Here is a 20,780-nt window from a genome sequence, read left to right as displayed (position 1 = left end):
ATTAAGTGAAACATATTAAGATTATACCTATCCTCCAACTCCTTGGTTCCCCACTCCTACCCCCCACCCTAAGTACACTGTGTTGACATTTAGGTTCACCGAAAGTTTGAGTATAGAGCACTGGTTTCCTATGTGGGGGGAAAGCGTCCCCAAACTTGCACACCCTCCCCCACTGTGACACCATAGGCTGCAGAGTTGCATTTTGACAAAGCGTGTCACATCATTGTTACCTAACACAGAGTTTCCACTAGGCTCCACTCTGGGTACTGCACATTCTATAGGTTCTGAGAGATACACGATAATCTGAGTCTTCTTACAGCACAAGAGAGTATCCCTGCTCTGAAAATCCTCTGTGCTCAGCCTGTCTACCTGCTGCTGCGGCTAATACAGCATTTCACTGATACCAGAACATAGATGCACTCTAGAAATCCCCAGGCCTTCAGTGCCAGACTGGGACTGCTGAGACAGCCAACCTCATGGACTGGCGGCTGTCAGAGTCACAGCCTCTCCAGTGTGAGGACAGCCATGGCTGGACTACCCAGACTATACCGTATAAGCCAATCTAATAATCTCCTAGTGTACATTCATTCTGTTGATTCCGCTTCTTCTGTTCAGATTCTTATTTGCTTTGCCCTCTGACTTCACTGTTTAACTGATCCATAATACCTTGTTGATATTTTCATTTGTTCAACTTTTATTTATTTGGTGATTTTTTCATTTATTCAGCATTTGACCTGTTACAATAAAGTGGTAATTTCTAAGAAGTGTATGTCCAAGCTGGAATGGACATTGGAAGTCTTTGCATATTGATTTTTAGTTGCTCATGAGGCATTCAAATGAGCTAACTCTCTAAAATACCCAAGGATCCTCATGTAGAAAGATACTAATGTATCAGACGAGGCAAGCGTATGTATGAGTAGGGAAGTCATGAAATTATGCAGGTTAACTGAGAACAAGCCAAAGGCAGAGTAGTCTTGGGAAATCCCTACCTTAAAGAGACAGCATACAACAATGCACAGGCCCTGAAGCTAGCAGCTGCTCCAGTAAAAACGAAGTCTTTCCTGATACCTTCCCATTGCTCAGATGAATTTATCAAAGTTCATTACCTTTTACTCTTTTACACCTACACCTCCTACACCCCAATTAACTGAAGCAATTATATTATATAACCTGCTCGTCCTGGAATTTTTTAAAAAAGATGTAGACTTTTTACCAGTAGAATAAAGTGTCTCAGACTGGTCTGTGTGCGTGTGTAATGTGTGGGTGTCAAGGCCAGAGGTTGATGTGTATTCTCTGTTACCACTTTGCACCTTAGTTTTTGAGATAGGGTCTCTCACTGAACCTGGAGTTTTACCTTTTGGCTATACTGGCTCACCAGCAAGCCCCTGGACTCAGCCTGTCTCCATCCCCCAGCACAGGGATTAAAGACACAGGCTGTCGCACCTAGCTTTCACATGGGTGCTTGGGACCTGAACTCAGGTTCTCATGCTCGGGCAACAAGCACCTAACACACTGAGCCACCTCCCAGCCTCTCAGTGATCTCCCAGCTGTCTTTTAAATAAGGTTCTATATGTTATTCAATAAATCAGTTGTTTAAATATATCATTCTAAACAAGCACATTTGTATTCTAACTGATAATCAAGAAAAAGCTTTGAATACCAAATTCTAAACTTCCGAAAATAGAACTAAAATTTGAGATTCTGGAAGTTGCCAAGACATAGTAATATATCTTTATGCTACAGTAAAGGAGGGACAGGAAGGGCACATCTGCCAAACTTATAATTAAGTCACTTTGTAACTGATATGGCTTTAGTATATAAAGGAATGCTTGTAGGGATTTTTAATCAGATAAAAATAAGGTCATTGTTTTCTCTATACCAATTAACATAGTTGACATTTAGCCAGATCTTCCCTGGTCACTGCAGGGGGTGTACAGTTTGTCCTGATTCTGTGGGAATGAAAAATGAAGACCTTGCATGAGAAAAAAATGTGAACCCAAAAAATGTTGCCAAATATAGCAAGTCAAATTAAGTCAATTGATTTAGTAAAGGCTATGCTTTTGAGAGAACAAAACAGGAAGATGGTCTGAAATACTAACAACTGTAATAATAAGCAAGTATGAGTTTAACTGTTACTGTATGTTTGTAAAGAACATGTTTGGTTGAAGATATTCTGCTAGAATTCATGGTACAGCCTTTAACACACGTTTTAGAGAGGAGCTGAGAATTACTCGTATACAGTGTATGAGAACATGTTTAAAATTTTAATACAAAAGCACTGCTCGGAAATTTTAACACAAAAGCACTGCTTGGAATCATCCAGTGTCGTTCTTTAGTCCCCAGTGACTGTGGAGCTTACCAGTTTGGCTCGATTAGCTGGCCAGCAGGTCCCAGTGCTGACATTCCTGCAGGCGTACTCCATTGAACTCGGGACTTCTGCCTGCATGTCTCCAGTGCTGAGGTTCCTGCAGGCGTACTCCATTGAACTCGGGACTTCTGCCTGCATGTCTCCAGTGCTGAGGTTCCTGCAGGCGTACTCCATTGAACTCGGGACTTCTGCCTGCATGTCTCCAGTGCTGAGGTTCCTGCAGGCGTACTCCATTGCACTCGGGACTTCGTGCTGGCACAGCAAGCCCTTCAGCCACACTGTCTCCCTGGCCCCTCGGAGACAACCCCCCTGAGACAAGGCCTTCATGTTGCCTAGGCTGGTTTCAGTGACTAGGATCAAACAATTTTCTCCTCAGCCCACCAAGCACCTCGGCCTACAAGTCCACAACAAAGTAGAACAATTATAGCAATGTGTCGTAGTCACACTTGGTGCATCTCTGTCTTCCGTTTGGACTGGGAAGAAACCAGTTCTCTTGAACTGTGGTGAATGGTTGCCAAGCTGAATCAGGTGTTACCTGATGGTGACTGCAGTACCAACAGTGACCTTAGAAAACCAGGTAAACGCTACAAACTGGGTGTGGCAAAGTCTGTGTCTTTGGTGAGAACTGTCACCCGACCCTAAACTACCATACTTACTCTATTTATATTAAAGAGAAATGAATTTACATCTTAAGACATGGTTACTGGGGCTGGAGCGATAGTTCTATCAACAAGCACAAGGACCTAACTTAGATTCTCAGTACCTACTTTAAAAAAAGCTGGGCTTGGTGGAGCCAGGCAGAGTCCTGGGTTTACTGGTCAGCTAGACTAACATTGTAGTGAGCTCCAGGCCAATGACAGGCCCTGTCAAATAAACAAGGTGAACTGCATCGGAGGAACACCACCAAGTTTGTCATCCACGAGCCTACATACACTCATGCACTTGCATATACGTAAACATGCACACATAGAAACAAGATTTATGGTTTTCTGTCTTTCTTACTGTATACCTATTCCCAAGGGGCAGAAGGCTCCATTAGGATTTCCATGGATTGTTCTCTGGGGTAAACTAAAGAGGAAGATCTGGTCGGGTGGTAGTGGTGCACACCTTTAACTCCAGCACTCGGGGAGGCAGAGGCAGGTGGATCTCTGTGAGTTCAAGGCCAGCCTGGTCTGCAGAGCAAGTTCCAGAACAGGCTCCAAAGCTACAGAGAAATCCTGCCTTAAAAGAGGGAGAAAGATCTAAACTTACCTCCATAATCATCTTCCTTTTCCACTTAGGCCTATTTGTCCTAATTCTAGATGCCTCTAGAAGCCAAAGATATCTAGACAGTTTCTTTGAAAATTAGAACATTGTGAGTTTGTCTTAGTCTAGTAATAATTTCTCAAATGCTATGCTTATGTTCTTCTAAAACAGTCTAATTAATCAATTTGGATTCTTCTTTATTAAATTGGGTTAAACAATTTCGCTATATTTCACAGAGTTCAGTAATTGCGCATTTTACAAGGAGCCTAGGGCGCTTTCCTAGAGTACCAAGGAGGTCAACAAAACAAATGTAACTTTCAACCTCAGATTGTAAACTGGTTAATTTATTGAACTGACTAAAGCTACATTATCTTAACATAAGTCAAAGCTTATATTTAAGCTTTCTTACACATTAAAAATTTTGGCTAAGTAAAATCTTATAAGGCATACCAAAAGATTTTAAACCAGCATTAGGAACAAAACTGATAAGTCCAAAAGGCAGGCTTTTTTATGATCTAACTTAATAATTTTGTCTTCACAATTAGCAAATTGATATTGCTGAAATAGCACATGAAAGAGTGTGCAGAAATGTTCACTGTGGAACAAGCACATTAGTCAGTGAGCAGGAATGACTCGGGGGAAGAGCACACGATTGCCAGATCATGTCCTTGGGTGCCGAGACATGTTGACATGTGTATTTTGTCATTTGTCCTCAATCTGAAGTATATTGTAATACACAAAGTATTAGGTTAAGGCCAGAATACTTGAAGTGTAGTCTAAATAGTAAAGCTATAGCCTTTGTCAGGGTTAATTTCTATTGCTATGAAAAACACCATGACCAAGGCAACGTATAAAAGGAAATATTTAACTGTCTTACAGTTTCAGAGAGTTAAAATCCATGATTACCAAGCAAAGGAACATCTGAGAGCTTATATCTCAATCCACAGCTATGAGACAGAGAGAGAGAGCAAGCACTGGGAATCACACAAACCTTTTAAAACCTCAAAGCCCACCACCAGTGACATACCTCCTTCAACAAGGGCTCTAATCCTTCCCAAAGTATTCCATCACTGGGGACCAAGTATTCAATCAAACACATGAGCTTATGGTGACCAATCTCATTCAAACCAACACATTCCACTACCTGGCCCCTATAGGCTCATGGCCATATCATAATGCAAAGTGAATTTAATCCAACCTCCAAAGTTCCATAGTCTTTCATAATCTCAAGCGTTTAAAAATTCAGTCTCAGAGTCTGAGACTCAAGGCAATTTGTTAATTGTAACCTGCAAAATCAAAAAGTAAATCACATACTTCCAACATACAATGGCACAGAATATACATTACTATTCCAAAATGGAGAAATGGGGACCACAGCGTGAAGAAATACTGGATCAAAGCAAGACCAAAATGCAGCAGAGAAATGATGTAGTTTCATGTCTGATATCAAAGAGTTTAGATGGCTCTGTCCTTCCTGCTTTGCTGCCCACAACACACTTCTTTCTCTTGGGCTGGTTCCACTCCTTCTATGCAGCTCATTTTGGCTCTGGAACCTCTAACATCTTGGGGTCTCCAATGCAACATAGGCTTCGCATTCACAACTTCACACAAAGGCCTCTCAGGACCTCCATGCAGGGAGTCCACTACCACATACCCGGCCTGTGTGGTTCTCCTTAACCATGGAAAAATATTCAACAACATCTCTATTCTGTTATCCTTCATGACTCTTAAAGCCAGAACCGAATGAACAGCACTGCCAAATTTAACTACAAATTTAGAGGTGCCCTGGCGTCCTTGAATCATACTCATGGCAATTTTGATTTGTTGTTGCTTTTTAGGAGCAGAAACTCTTTGGTCTCTGTCTCAAGTTGTAAGTTTCTCTGGGTGGGATCTCGCCCTGAGGTCACCCTCCCTTTATTCCTTTTATGATCAGCCTCTTTTTAATCTTCTCAGCTGTTTCAGTACAAGCCTTGACTCCAATATTAAATTTCCTGATGTTCCTTGTCCTTTTAAACTGTGTATTTTGTATTCCCCCCTTGCCTTTTCATTATAGACCTGCATAAGAGTGATTACTAATAACCACAAGACAGGGTCAATATCAGGATGTCTTGAAATCTCTGCCAAAGATTAGTCTATGACTTTTCCATTTAGTCTCAGGCAGATTATTAAGACAAGGGCAAAGAGTAACACATTCTATACCAAAATATCAGGAATGGTCTCTAACCCAGCTGCTAATATTGTTTCCCTCTGAAATGTCTTGAGCTGGCCCTCCAGTCTACATAGCTCTTAGCACTACTGTCTTCTAAGCCCTTACTAGGATGGCCCATTAAACTCTACTAGAGAATTCAACCATATTTCTAGTCCGAAGTCTCAAATTCTTTCACATTTGTATAAAATAAAGCACACGGTCGAGCCTATCACAATAATAGCCCAACCCTGGTACCTGCTTCTATAATAGTTATTTTCCTATTGTTATGAAAAAATTTGATAGTCACAGCAATTAATAAAAGAAAGCATTTACTTTTGCTTATGGTTTTGGAGGGTTAGAGTCCATGAGGGTGGAGTAAAGGAACAGCTAAAGGGTTCACATTCTGGTCCACAATTTAGAGGCAGAGAGAAGCATGCTGGGCATCACAGTCCTTTGAAATCTCAGCCCACCCTAACCCAGTGACAACCTTCTCTAACAAGAAGGTCACACCTTCTAATCCTTCCCAAACAGTTGGTGATAACTAGGGACCAAGTATCCAAACATACGAATCTATAGAAGCCATTTCTACTCAAATCATCGTGACTTTGTATCTACCAATTGCCCTTGCCCAGTGTCAGCCCCTCCCTATAATAAATTCTCAACTGTCTTCCTTACAACTCAGCTGTGGAGATAAACTTGCAAGTACTCACTGGTGTTTTGTAAATGTGGAAAGTTAAGCATTCTGTTACTTCAAGGCTTCTCACCTAAACCTTCAAGTCTACTAGTTACCCCCCACCCCCGTCCCGAAAATCGCATTTTGAAAGATAGAAGCCAGTTACAGATATCTTTCAGATATCTTGGGAGCAAGAGCAAATCACTTAATATCTTCAACATTTTTATAACAAAGTAGTTTGATCAGATTGATAGGAGCAGATGTTTTTAACAATGATATTACTCGGTAAGTTTAGCATGTAAGAACAAAGGTGCACTTGTTATCGGTTGAAATGATTGAATTTGGAGAAGAAGTCAAACTTGTGTCTAGTTAGTGCTCTGCCTCACTAGACTCATTTCCCACAGCCCCTGAGGCCTCTTAGGACAAACCTCAAATGCTCGCCATTTTTAACTTTTTCAGTTGATGTCATTATTCTAGTCTTTTTATCATTCTTCAAGCAAAGTTCTTTCAATTATGAAGGGGTAAAGAAAAGCTATAGTATATATAGTATATACTATACTATATATATATAGTATAGTATGTGTGCTGGCTAGTTTTATGTCAGCATGACACAAGCTAGAGTCACCGGAGAGAAGAGATCCTCAACTGGGGAAATTCCTCCATAAGATCAGGCTGCAGACAAGTTCGTGAGCAGCACTCCATGGCCTCTGCATCTGCTCCTGCCTCCAGGCTCCTGCATCCACTCCTGCCTCCAGCCTTCTTCCCTGTTCGAGTTCCCGTCCTGATTTCCTTCAGTGATGAACAGTGATGTGGAAATGAAAACCAAACTAACCTTTTCATCCCCCAAATTACTTTGGTCATGGTGTTTCATCACAGCAATAGTAACCAAACTAAGACAGTATGTGACAGATGGACAGATGTCTTGGCCTCCGAAGAATTTATAGGCCTTCTAGTCCATAAAAGATTTACAAAGTTAACGGCGAATCAATCCCACACCAGTTATGTTTTAAGGGATTATTTATTTTGGGGGGTAAAACTTACATACACCATAAACTGTCAGGAAGGGAGCCTAGTCGCTGGAGCAGGAGCCGGGAGCAGGAGCCAAGAGCAGGAGCCAGGAGCAGGAGCCGGGACCAAGCGCCAGAACCAAGAGGGCCGAGCCGAGAGCTGTAGCTCTTTTTAAAAGAGAAATATACCACGCCCCAGTGGGCTGGTATTTCAGCGGCTATTGGCTGAAGCAGCGTAAGATACTCCCGCAGCACAAAGTCATCTGACTTCTTATCAAGCAAACAAATCTGTTGATATGTAGCACAGTCCATCTAAACAGACTGGTAACAGATTCCTTGAGGTGAAAGATACCATTAAGAAACTACAGGAGGGCTGGAAAGATTGCTCAGTGGTTAAGAGCACTGGCTGCTTTTGCAGAGAACCTGGGTTCAGTTCTTAGCACCCACATGGTAGCTCACAACTCCATTTCCATAACTCAGGTTCCAGAAGATCTGATACCTTTTCCTGGCCTCCTTGGGCATCAGGCACACATATAGTTTACAGACATGCATGCAGGCAAAACACCTATACATTTTTTTAAAAAAAAGCTTTAGCAAAAAGAAACTACATGAAATTCTTGGGCAGCTTTTATAGAGTAGAGAATTCTGTAAAATTACTGAAGGGGTAATTCTCCAATTTGTTCTCCACTAAGACGCTGCTGCAGACTCTTCTGGAGTGCTTTCAGTAAGAATGACTCAGAAATGAAGACACTCCTTACGATGAAGCAAGAATGTTATGCCATTTCTCAGTGACCCAGACAAGACAGATTGCTCAGAGAAGCTGGCTTCAGGATACATAGATCATATAATCAGAGTGTTGGAGCTAGAAATGTCAGAAGAGAACTACTCTGTTTTATAAGGGAAAAGATGAAGTCCAGAAAGATTGCAAACTGCCTCAGATTAGGAACTGGTTAGATAAACATCAGCTGAGTACAAACTGTGAGTCAAGTTTTAGGCATCAGACCATGACCCAAGTGTAGTAGAAGACAAGACCCTGACTGCAGTGAGACTATTGCAAAACCAGGACTCCTAGTCAGTTCCGAGAGTCCAAGCCGGTGAATTGCTGGTCACCTCACAATGTCTCTTATAGGAAAAACGTTTGACAGCCGGGCAGTGCTGGTGCACGCCTTTAGCCCAGCACTTGGGAGGCAGAGGCAGGTAGATCTTCTGAGTTCAAGGCCAGCCTGCTCTACAGAGCTAGTTTCAGGACAGTTTGGGCTGTTACACAGAAAAACCCTGTCTTGAAAAATAAAACAAAACCAGGAAGGAAAGAAGGAATACAAAAAAGTTTGAAAACTTCATAGTGAGAATTCTTTCTCAGTATATCCTGAACATAATTGATGTCATTTAAGTCTTTGGGGTGTACAGGCACGTGTCCTTATTTCTTGAAGGCCTCTGAGTAACATAGGGGATTCTATTCTTATATTAAAGAACATCCTTGTGAAGATTTTTAAAATCAATCCTTTGAAAGACTTAGGTCACTAAGAAATCATGAATTGAAAATTCTACAAAGAAAAATAATGGACACCATCTTTATCCTTAAGAAACTACCACCCAGGTAAATCATAAAATTGCCCACTGGCTTTTTGAATAGCTACTCTAACTGTATAGACATTCGTTGAGTTGTACAGTCTTTGGGGTTTGGGTGTGGTTAATTTTGGTGTGTGATCTTATTTGGTGGGGGCAGGGATGGGTGTGAGACAGGGTCTGTATATATAACCATGCCTGTCCTGGAATTCACTGTGTAAATTAAGATGGCCTCAGACTCACAGAAATCCACCTACCTCTGCCTTCCAAGCACTGGGAATTAAAGGCATGTGTCACCGTATTCAGTGTGTGATTTTCTTTTAAAATAAGGTTTAAGATAAATTGAAAAGTTTTTTTTAATTCCCACTACCTAAAAACATACTTTTATTTTATGAAAATAAGGTATATTATAAAAAACTTACGAATAAAATCAAACACCAAATTTAACCAGACTCAAACTCTTTATATCTCAATAAACTTCTATCCAGTTGGAGTAACCATTCAAAATGGAAGCTATAAACCTTCTCATTTGATTTTAACTTTCACCATCGAAAACGTTTTATGTGTTCATACACCACCAAAAATGGAAGATGTATGACAGAGTTAGACAAACAGTTAGCTTTACATATTATTTCATGGCTTGTGTCCGGTCTCTCCTCATGTCCTTGTATTTAGCTTTTCTTGTTCTCTTTTCTACATTCTATGCTGTATCCATATGTACATTGATTTACATACATTATTGGCTAGATTCCATATATGAGGGATAATTTGCATTTTTCTCTCTGAGATTGTGTGACCTTGTTTAATATACATTCTATGTATGTATGTATGTATGTATACACACACACACACATATATATGCCAATTTTCATTATCCATTCATCTGTTGGTTGATTCCAATTCTTTGCTATAGTGAATAAAGCACAATAAACATGAGAATACAAATATCTCTTTGGTTTGGGTATGCAGTTCTCTGATATATGCCAAGCAATGACATAGCTAGGTCATATGGTTGGTTCTGTTTTAATATTTAGAGAAATCTCCCAACTGTTAATCTGTACTCCAACCCACAGGGGTCATAGGTTCCTTTTTTCCCCATAGCCTCACCAGGATTTGTTGTCCGATTGGAACTGACTTAGGCAGCAGCTTCCCACGACTGCAGAGGTCACATTTTCCATCACCCACACGGCGGCTCACAAACATCTCTAACTACTGTTCCAGGAGATCTGGGATCCTCTGCTGGCCTCTCTGGGCACCAAACATGCTCACGGTGCACATACATACATCCAGGCACACATAAAAATAACTATTAAAAAGCGAGACCGGAATAATTTCAGTAAAACATAAGCAGATGCATGACAGTTTTACAGCTTCTGCATACAGTCAAAAGAGAGGCATGACTTTTTGTTTCAAACTTTTCCTAGAAGGAGAGAAAAATAAATTTTGTAAATATAAAATAAAAAAATATATTGTAAATGCAATTAATCATTATTAAGACACATTTAGTTGGCTGGCAATTTCAGCCCTTCCCAGAACACACTAAAGATCAAGCTTTTTAAGCTAGAGTGTCAGATGAAGAGGAGCAGTGACCAGTGAGGTCCTATAGTGCAGTCGCCCAGGTAATATATCACTTACTGTGTCCATCAATTCCACCAACACTCAAGTACTCTCCATGTCTAGGCTTTGGGGAGGAGGTGTTTGTTTGAGATACAGTCTTGCTGTTATAGCCCAGGCTGACCTCGAACTCGCAGAATTCCACCCGTTTCCGTCTCCAGAGTGCTGGAATTAAAGGCTTGTCCCATGATACCCAGTTTAACATACTGTCTTATCTTAGGAACTCTATTATATGCACGAGTAGAAGGTGCCAGCTGCTAGGAAACAAAACCAATGCAAAGGCTTCACAAAAAGAAATACACAATGATAGCCAAGCATGGCGGTGCACATCTTCCATCTGAGCACTCAGGAGACGGAGGCAGGTGGATCTCTGATTTCAAAGTCAGCCTGTTCTACAGAGAGAGTTCCAGGACAGCCAGGGTTACACAGAGAAACCCTGTCTTGAAACCAGCCCCACCCAAAAAAGGAAAAAGAAAAAAAAAGTACATGATGGTATAACCTAGACACTAAACAGTGTCTCCTGCCTGAATAAACTGACCGCAGTGGATGAATCTGTGATGAACAGTGTGTTGGGTTGCACTGCCATGAGACAGGCGTACAGATAAAGTCATAGGCAGTTTGGAAACAACTCATCGCGTGTCATAACTGTGGACCAGGAACCAAGGACTCCCTGGCTCTAAGTTGTTTGTTTGTTTGTTGAGACAAGGTATCCCTCTGTAGCCCAGGCTATCTGGAACTCACTATGTAACCCAGGCTACCCTCAACCTTGAGGTGATCCTCCTGCCTCAGCCTCTTCACTGCTGGGATCAGAGGCCTCACAAGCCACCACACTTGACTTGGTTGGCTCTTCATCACCCACTATTGCCACACTTCCAGCTGACCACAACGCTCAGAGGCAAAGCCGAAAACAAGTGAACTCAAAGTTAACTGTGTGCCAGCCACTAATACAGTCGAGGCTTCCTTGTACGAGCTGGGTAAATGTCTCATGGTAAGCGGTCATTCCTCCGAGAAGATCTGTCTAACCCTTCTTACACTCTCTTCTTTTCCTCCCGCCTCCAAGTCCCTACCACACACTCTGCACAAAGTAAGTTATCACCATTCACACTGTCGTCTTCAAATGAAACATTAAATACACGTCTGGATACCTGAGAAACACGAAGACACCTGAGAACATAAAATATAACCTAAAACATCTGTTAACTCCATCTGAGAAAAGAAGTTACAATTTGAATTCAAGCAAGAAAGAATGGTTTTTTTTCTCACAATCCCAGAGAACCTAGACATCAATGAGGACACTAAGAGAGACTTACATAGAACTGATCTACATGTGAAGTAGAAAAAGACAGGATCTCCTTAGTAAATTGGGAGCATGGGGACCTTGGGGAGGGTGGAAGGGGGAAGGGGAGAGGCAGGGAGGGGAGCAGAGAAAAGTGTAGAGCTCAATAAAAATCAATAAAAAATACTGTAAAAGAAGAATCTTTTTGTGCTTTTTTATTTATAATATTCAAAATTTGTTTCCATAAAGCTTAGAAAAATTCTCTAGCAGTATAATAAAATGCAGCGTGCTAGGTAACACACAAGCCAGATCTTGTAGGTGTATACCACGATTACTGTAATTATTATGGCTAATAATTATTATAATAAACATGTATGTAGCACTGTCCATTACTAAAGTATTTTACAATATTTACCCTTATTCTACTGATACTAAAATTGTTAAGCTCTAAAAGAGTTCGTATTCACCAATTAGAATTAAGTTTGACTTTTTTTTTAATAAAACCTACAGAAAAAATTACCAGTATATATTTCAGATAAAATATTTGGCTGGTGCCTTAAGCTTCTGTTACTATGATAAAGACTATGAACAAAAACAACTCAGGAAGGAAAAGGTTTATTTCACTTTACAGTTTACAGACCTCACGAAGAGAAGCCGGGACAGAAACTCAGACAGGGCAGGAACCTGGAGACAGGAACTGAAGCAGAGGTCCCAAAGGAAGGTCGCTTCCTGACTTCCATCCAGACATAACTTGCTCAGCCTGATTTCTTAGACAGCCCAGGAACAGATACCCATTACTGCTCACACTGGGCTGGGCTCTCCTATAGCAATCATTAATTAGGAAAATGCCCTACAGACTTGCCTACAGGCCAATCTAATAGAGGTATTTTCACAATTAAGGTTCCTTCTTCCCAGGCAACCATAGCTTGTCTCAAACTGACAAAAAAAAAAACAGACAAATAAACAAAGAACTAATCAGCACAACTGATTTGACTTAGAGCATAATGAACCTATGCATATTAAAATTAAATTATAAAAATAAGACATGCCATTTGAGTTTACCTACAGAATGTAGCAGCACTGATGTTCTCACAACTTTGTGATTACATAAATCACAAGGAATGTTTATCAAAAATCAACTTCCTTCAACCCCTAGGTCTCATGTCTGAGGCTCAGCCAGAGGAACACTTTTTAAACAGTGATACACGAAACTCTTTTCAGCCCAGCAGTTTAATCCCAGCACTCGGGAGGCAGAGCAGGTGCACCTCTGAGTTCAAGGCCAGCCTGGTCTATGGAGAGTTCCAAACAACCAGGACTACACAAAGACAAGAAAAAGAAAAAACTTTAAAAAAAAAAAAAACAATAGTTTTCCATTCCTAGATACTGAAAACATGCAACATGACATTTTTACCTGAACACTTGACCTGTCGTTTACTGGGCTCCCAAGTTTTTTGTTCTTCTAAACCTTTCAAAATAGAGAGACCTGCCGTCTCTGGGAATCAAAGTCTGAATGTTTGAATAACTGGTACATGAGTCACATGACTCCGCAGTCTGTGCTCAGGCAGTTATTATTGCTGGTTGTGGGGTTCTTTAATAAATTAAAATCTATTTATTCAGCTTGATCTACACCATGCGTTCCAGGACAGCCAGAGCGAAATAGTTTTGAGACCCTGTCTCGAAACCCCCAAAATTAAAATAATAATAATAAATTAACTGATTAAAATACATTTTTTATTAGTGTATTTGGTGGTTTGGATGAGGATGACCCTCATAGGCTCATGTATTTGAGTGTTTGGTTTTTAGGTCATAAATGGGGTAGAAGTTAGGGTGGAGCAACCCAAGGCCCAGGATGTGGGGCCGGGTGGTAGCTGGTCAGTCCAAGCCACTGGGAGAAAATTTATTTTTGTTTTGTTTTGTTTTGTTTTTGTTTTTGTAGTTGGTGTTTGTTTGTTTGCTTTTCAAGACAGGATTTCTGTATGTAGCTCCTGTCCTGTCACTCTGTAGAACAGGGTGGCTTCAAATTCACAGAGATCCTACAGTGTCTGTCTCCTGAGTGCTGGGATTAAAGTTGGTCTGTTTTTTTGTTTTTTGTTTAAAAACAAAAAAACATGAAAAAAATTCCAGGGAAGACCAAAGAGATAGTTGAAAATTATAGTTAATTTCTCTTCTAGTGTCAAGGTAGGCATTACTTTGTTGAGACGAGCTTTATTTTGGTTCAAATAATAAAACTTCCTCGAGAAGACACCAAAGGGCAGGTGACGTAGATCAGTACAGCGGGCAGACCAAAAGTTACAGCAGTGTTTGTCTGGGCCAGGCAGAGGCGCCGAAAGCAAAGCTGGATTCAGGAAGTGACCCATGTCCCCGAGGTGGGCTGCCTGATCAGCAACGCGAAGACTGAAGTTTTGGTTGTCATGATGGTTCGGAACCTGATTCACGCTGACTGAAGACCCCAGATCATGGCATTGTTGACCTGAGGATTACAATACGCGTGGGGGTCTGAATGGCTCAGGTAGCCCCTGCCAACTGAGTGCCATCATCTTGATCAACATCTCTGTGGTGGTGTGAAGGTAGTTGGCCCATAAACTCTTAGGGAGTGGCACTATTGGGAGGTGTGACCTTGTTGAAGGAAGTGTGTCACTGTGGGGCAGGCTTTGAGGACTCTCGTTTAAGCATCTGCTCAGTGTGGATTTCCAGTCCACTGAAGTCACTCAGTGGATTTCCTGTGCCTGCAGGACATAGGACTCTCAGCTGCTTCTTCGCCACGTCTGCCTGCACTCCACCATGCTCCCTGCCATGATGATTATGGATTAAACCTCTGAAACTGTAAGCTGTCGCCTCAATTAAATGTTTTCTTAATAAGAGTTGCCATGGTTATGGTATCTCTTCACAGCAACCGAAACCCTAAGACAATCTCTATTGTCTCTATGCAGAGATGCTACTGGCGGAACAAGATCAGCAAGCCCCACATTGTTCCATAGAAGTGACAAGTCTCTATAGTTCTGTGTGAGGAGCTCCTTCCCCACCTGCAGGGACACTGGCCTGGTCTCAACATCAGAGCTCCAAAAGCTATTAATGGCTGCTACGGATGATAGCTATACTTCATCCAGGGCACCACCACCACCACGGGCATCTCCATTAAGGTCACCTTTGGTGCCAACTCCAAGACCTCCAGCTACCCAATCTCTGACCTATGGACAAAGACTTGTCACCAAATATCCCTATCAGGAATTCACAGACCATCTTGTTAAACCTACACCGGGGTCTCCGCCGTACACAAGAGGCAGGCGTCAGCTGTGGCCACCACAGGGCTTTTTTTTTTTTATACAAGAGAAATAAAGGGAGGCAGTGCGGTGGCACAGGCATTTGATCCCAGCACTCGGGAGGCAGAGACAGGCAGATCTCTGTGAGTTTGAGGCCAGCCTTGACTACACAGTGAGTTCAAAACCAGCCAAGGATAAATAGTGAGACCTTGCCTCAAAAAATAACGTAAATCTAATTAAGCCTGTTTTCAAAGTAGAAAGGAAAAAAAATTAACAGAGAATAAATGGGACACACAGTTTGACTATAGCCAGCGAATTACTTCCTCAAAGTTCCAATCCAAACTCTAAAGGATTGTTTTTTCCTTACAACTATTTTTTTTTCTCTTTTTCTGTTTTATTTGTTTTGAGACAGTATCACTATGTAGCCTTGTCTAACCTGGAATCCATTTTGTAGACTAGGCTAGCCTAGAAGAATTTATAGAGACCTACCTGCCTCTGCCTGTGAGTTCTGGGATTAAAGGCACATACCACCATGTCTGACGCGATTGAAGACTGGTCTTACTATTTAAATATAAGACTGACCTTGTATTTGCTATGTAATCCAGGCTAGCCTGGAACACATGGTTTTCCTGTCTCAGCTTCCTGAGTGATGAGATTATGGGCATGAGCCACCACACCCAGCCTCAAGCTCATATTTTATTTAATCCTCTATGAGATTTAGGCTTTAATTTCCTTGTTCACTCCGACAGGTCTCACTATGTATCTGATGTTAGCCCGGAGTAGCCCAGTTCAGGGTAAACTCAAACTCTCAATTCTCCTGCCTTCACTTTTAGAATGCTGCATTATAGACATGCATTACTGTGTCAAGTTTCTAATACTTTAACTACAAATTTTAAGTGAATATTTAATAATCCTTTTATGAGTACACTTTCTGTCAAGTCCTTCTGTCGAATGTTTTGTTGTCTAAATGTCCTGGCCACACTAATATGAAAACAATTATTTTACATATATCAAAATTTGTTTTAATGAATTTCATTTATATTTAATTCTTTTCATTTATAGTTTTTTTTAGCTGAAAATGTCTTTTGGGGAACCAAATACATAAAGTAAGAATGCTGGAGACGAGAAGGGAATGCCATTTTTTCAAGCAGAAACCCTCTTCGCCACACATGCTATAATTTTATGCATTTGCAGTCTTGCTGAATCAAGTTTTTAAAAGGTAGTCTCCACCCAAAGGCTAGAAATCCATGTATTCGTATCTGAAATGTGTCTATATCTGAGAAACATTTTTGACCTAGATTGTCAGCTTTGCATATTAAGCCACTTTCTGTCTACATGCCAAGTGGAACTACAGACAGAAATAGGTAGCTGCAAGTATTTTGTAGACAAATGTTAACTGTTCTGAGAAATGACTTCCTCTGTAAGCCACAAGTGTCTAGACACATCGTAATGTGTAATATAGATGTCCAGGGAATGCCTGCCATGGTCTCCTAAGTCAAGAATTTAGCTCTCTGGAAACATCACACATGATTACAAAGGCATCTCTGCTGGCAAACATGTCTGCTTCCTTTTCTGACAGACCCCTAATTTAGCCCACAACTGAGCTGTAAGCATGAGAGAGAATAGAAGGGTCCTGAAATAGACAGGCAACTGGACTTGTTACATGTTCCCACGTGGGCATCTCATGAGTTTATTATGATTACCATGACTAGAGTAGGTACCAACCCTCTTAAACAAGTCTTAATCCTGCCTTTCCTAGCTTAGTAAATGGCGCCACTTACCCACAGACACTCTCATTAAAACATACTGCTCATTCTGGCTTCCTGTTTGCTTCATTCCCCAAACTCAATGGACCATCAGCCCCTCCAAAATTTCACCATCACCATCACAGTCTCCAAAGCCATTGTCACTCACATGAACCTCAGCAAACACCAGTTTTCATATGCTTCCATGCTCCATACAAAAGATGTCTCTCTCTCTCTCTCTCTTTTTTTTTTTTTGCATTTGGTGACAATCATAGTGACATACACCTTTAATCCTAGTAGTCAGAAGGCAGAGATAGACAAATCTCTGAGTTTAAGGCCAGCCTAGTCTACAGAGCAAGACCCTGTATCACCTCCTGAAACTACATTTATTCACTTAGTTGTGTTTGGGGGAGGGCATTACATGTGCCACACTGTGGTTCCCAGAGAATGAACTCAGGTCATCAGGTTTGGGGGTTAGTAAAGCACCTTTACCAACTCCAAGTCAGCTCGCCAGCTCAGCCACCATCTTCTGAAGACATAAATGGGGAGTCTGAAAAGATGGCAAAGTGCTTGTCGTGCAAGCGTAAGAACCCGAGTCCAGTGCCCAGGACCTAGAAAAGCTGTGTGCAGCATATGTCTATGATCTCCAGAGCTGGGAGAGCAGAGACAAACAGTCCCTGGGACTGTCTAGACAGCCAAGCCTAGCCTGACTGGGGAGCCCCAGCTCCCTCTAAGAGACCTAGTCCCAGGAATACAAAGAAGGTACCTTCTGAGGCTGACCTCTGGTCTACACACACCTGCCCTCACACAAACACGAGCATGCACACATCTCTGTGGATAAGTGCACACACACACACACCAAGTCCATATCTCTTCCTTGTTTAATCCAACTCTGACCATAGGCTCTCACTGTAATTAGAACCAATTCTGCCATACGCAGTGAAACTTCACACGACCTGCGCTCATCTGTCCCTTCAGTCTCACTTCCTGTCTGACGTCTTTATTCACCTGGGCTCAAGCACATTGTTCTCCTTTTCCACCCAGGCTCCTTTGCCCCAGGACCTTGGACTGCTGCTCCCTCTGCCCGATATGATTGTCCTCGGCTTCTCAGGGCTGTCGCCCCAAGTTCACATCACAGGAGCTTCTCGGGGGAGCCTTCCTCTCCTTTCCCTACTCATTAGACTTCTAAAACATTAGCTGTGGATTTTATTTGCAAGATAAAAAATAAATATAAAGTAAACCAAATACTCTCTCTAGTCACTATTACGGAGCTCTGTGTTCTCTACTGAAGCCATTCTCTGAATTTCTTTTCTTTGTGTACATGTCTGTTTATTGTATTTCACAGCACAGTGGAAGCTATGGGAGAATGAGGGTTTGTTCCAGTGACCCTAGGACTGCCTCGCTGAACCAGTGCCTCCCAGCACGCACAAGGCCTTGTAAACTGTAGATTTTCAATACGTATTTGTTAAATGAATAGATTTCAATCATCTAAGAGACAAACAGTGCCCCTTTGACTGATCACGCTTGCATGCAGAAACTTGAAATATATGTTAACTAGATCTTTTGTTCCATTTAGGTTTTGTTTGTACATGAAGCTATTGTCCCCAGTACCTGTGCAGACGACTCTGATGAGAAACTGTCCGCATTTGTACAGAGACTGCAAGAGCGGAAAACAGATCAGCATCCTTCCTTATTTCAGCATGCCAAGGCTGAGTTCGTAGCATTCACAGCCAAGTGAGCGCCGGAAGGCAAAATCAATGTTGCTGTCAATGTGAAAGCTAAGGCTCGGCTCTGCTTTCCAGGCAGCTGGGAAACTGCGGGATGGTGCGGTGCTGCTGAACTAGAGCTTGAGAATGCGCTGATGGTTTGCAGCACAGCAAAGTGGGAATTAAGAGGAAAAACGACAAGGTGGCCCAGGTTGCCAGCCACCAAAGGTCGCATGGATTCCTTGTGTCTGGGCTGCCACCCATGTTGGAGCCGTGGGTGTGGGGCCATGCTGGTGTTCGAGGGCCATGTCTCCACCAGGGCCATGCAGATCTGGGTGGCCTACGTTGCCCTACTGCAGCCAGGGTCTGTGCTGATGTCCATGGTTCCTGTTAACATGGAAGGCTGTGCGGATGCCCAGGGTATGGGTCACCACTGAGGCCAGATTGGTTCCCGAGGGCCACTCTATTGCTAGAGCCATGCAAATCTGAGTAGCCTGGCTGCCACCCGGAACCATGGTAACACCCTGGCCTGGGCTGTTCCTGGGGACCGTGGTCATGAGAAAGTTGACTCTAATATTGTGGTCATAGGAGACCTGGCTCTGCCCCTAGACTGAGAAGGCGTGGTCCTAGGGCAGGCCTGGACTGACCAACTCAGCTACCACCCACATCCAGTGCTTTAAGTTGGCCCATTCTACCCCATCTATGAACTGCTGGAGCGCATGAAGAGACTGGTCCTGTGGAATCAAAGCCGAAGGATCTCCATGGCTGGGGTAACAGCAGGATATCCAAGAAGAGTTTTGGGAAGTGATGATGGTGTCCCAGAAGCCAGAGGCCTTGAACTAGAACGCCAACTCATGGCAATGAACAGTTGCAAGCAAAGCTGTTTGGACAAAAGGGCCTCCTGTGTGCTACACCACAGCTCCCAGCGCCGCAGGTGAATGAGGAGGTGGTGGAGAGGCAGGGAAGATGGCGGACCGACGTCGGCTTGTTTTGCTTTGTTTTTAATTAATATCTTCATTTTTAAATTTTCTTTTGGATGGAACACTGCAAGGGTGAAGGGCAGACATGGAGGGACTGGGAAAAGGGTGGAATTGTGGCGCCTTGCGTGAAATTTCCGCGGAGTAAATAAAAAATGATGTTTTAAAAAACAGGAAAGGACGAGCCGGCTCGAGACACGTGCTTAGGTTAAAATGAGATTTTGATTTTGACTTGGAACTTCTACCTCTCTTGAATGGAGTGGCCTCTGCGTGCCTGGCTGTTGTCTTTAATTCTTACAGAAATCCCAATGGTAGCTGTATTGCCCTAGTTCACAATAAGTAAAATGAAAATTAGGACTTTAAAAACTTAGCAAACCCATATAGCTGTGCTTCAAAGTGAGCCAACGGTGCAAGCTGGAGGGGTTTTTTGTTTTACGTCCCAAAGCACGCCTTTTCCCATGCTGCCTTCTTTTACAATGGCACAGCACATTCCATCAATTTCTTTGACTCTGGGCACCAATTATAGAGCTTGGCATTGAACCCCCGATAGAAACCCGCCAAGCCGAACAGCAAATGCTTCAGCTGCTATTGGGAGGGCAACTAAGGGGAATGTCCGAGCCAAACGGAGTCTAACGCTTGCTGACTAAGCGAGTCTCAACTCATGCTCACACGTCTTCTCCCCCACGTGCTTCCTCACCATCCATTGAGAGCTCAGCTAGGCTCAGGTGTCCCAGTATCCACCGCGACAGGCGTCTCCCAGATGTTAGCAAGAACTTTACCGTGACCGTGATGTGAAGGAACGCAGCAGCTGGCAAAACCCCGCTGAGAGCCTGGGCACGCTAGGCAGCGTGATCTAAAGCACCGAGAAAGAAGGGCCAAACGTTAAACCAAAGACGGAGACAAGCAGAGGAGGAAAATCTTACTGACAGAGATGAGTTAGTTGCAGGACTCGCTCCTCAAGGGAAGGATTCCCTTGAATCCTTGAGATTCCCCGAGCGGAGACTATTTGATGGAAGACAAGTGTGTGAGAGGGGTGTCGGAGGGCGGAGGTAGCAATGATTAGTCCGTGATTTCTCCTCCTGAGTTTTATGAAGATCAATAAAGCATTTTGAAATGAAGGGAGAAATAAAAATGAAGGAATGGAGCTGACCGCAA

The 20,780-nt window shown here is 42.5% G+C and overlaps 1 long non-coding RNA gene across 4 annotated transcripts in view; it reads left to right on the top strand.

Annotated features, from left to right (window-relative positions):
• Positions 1-20,780, top strand: part of LOC125400980 (uncharacterized) — a 32,080-nt gene extending 11,300 nt beyond the window's left edge. For 3 of the 4 annotated variants that reach the window (XR_007232165.3, XR_007232167.3, XR_014999592.2), the window contains exon 3: positions 2,337-3,055. This is a non-coding gene — a long non-coding RNA (uncharacterized LOC125400980). Of the gene's footprint in view, positions 1-2,336; positions 3,056-18,518 lie in introns of those variants that run through there. The other variant, XR_015736260.1, reaches the window with a different exon arrangement.

The sequence above is a fragment of the Myodes glareolus genome, chromosome 24, assembly GCF_982192425.1.
Source record: "Myodes glareolus chromosome 24, mMyoGla1.1, whole genome shotgun sequence".
Classification (NCBI taxonomy): Eukaryota; Metazoa; Chordata; class Mammalia; order Rodentia; family Cricetidae; genus Myodes; species Myodes glareolus.
Note: the sequence above shows the minus strand (reverse complement) of the source record. Positions and strands in the feature narration are given on the sequence as shown.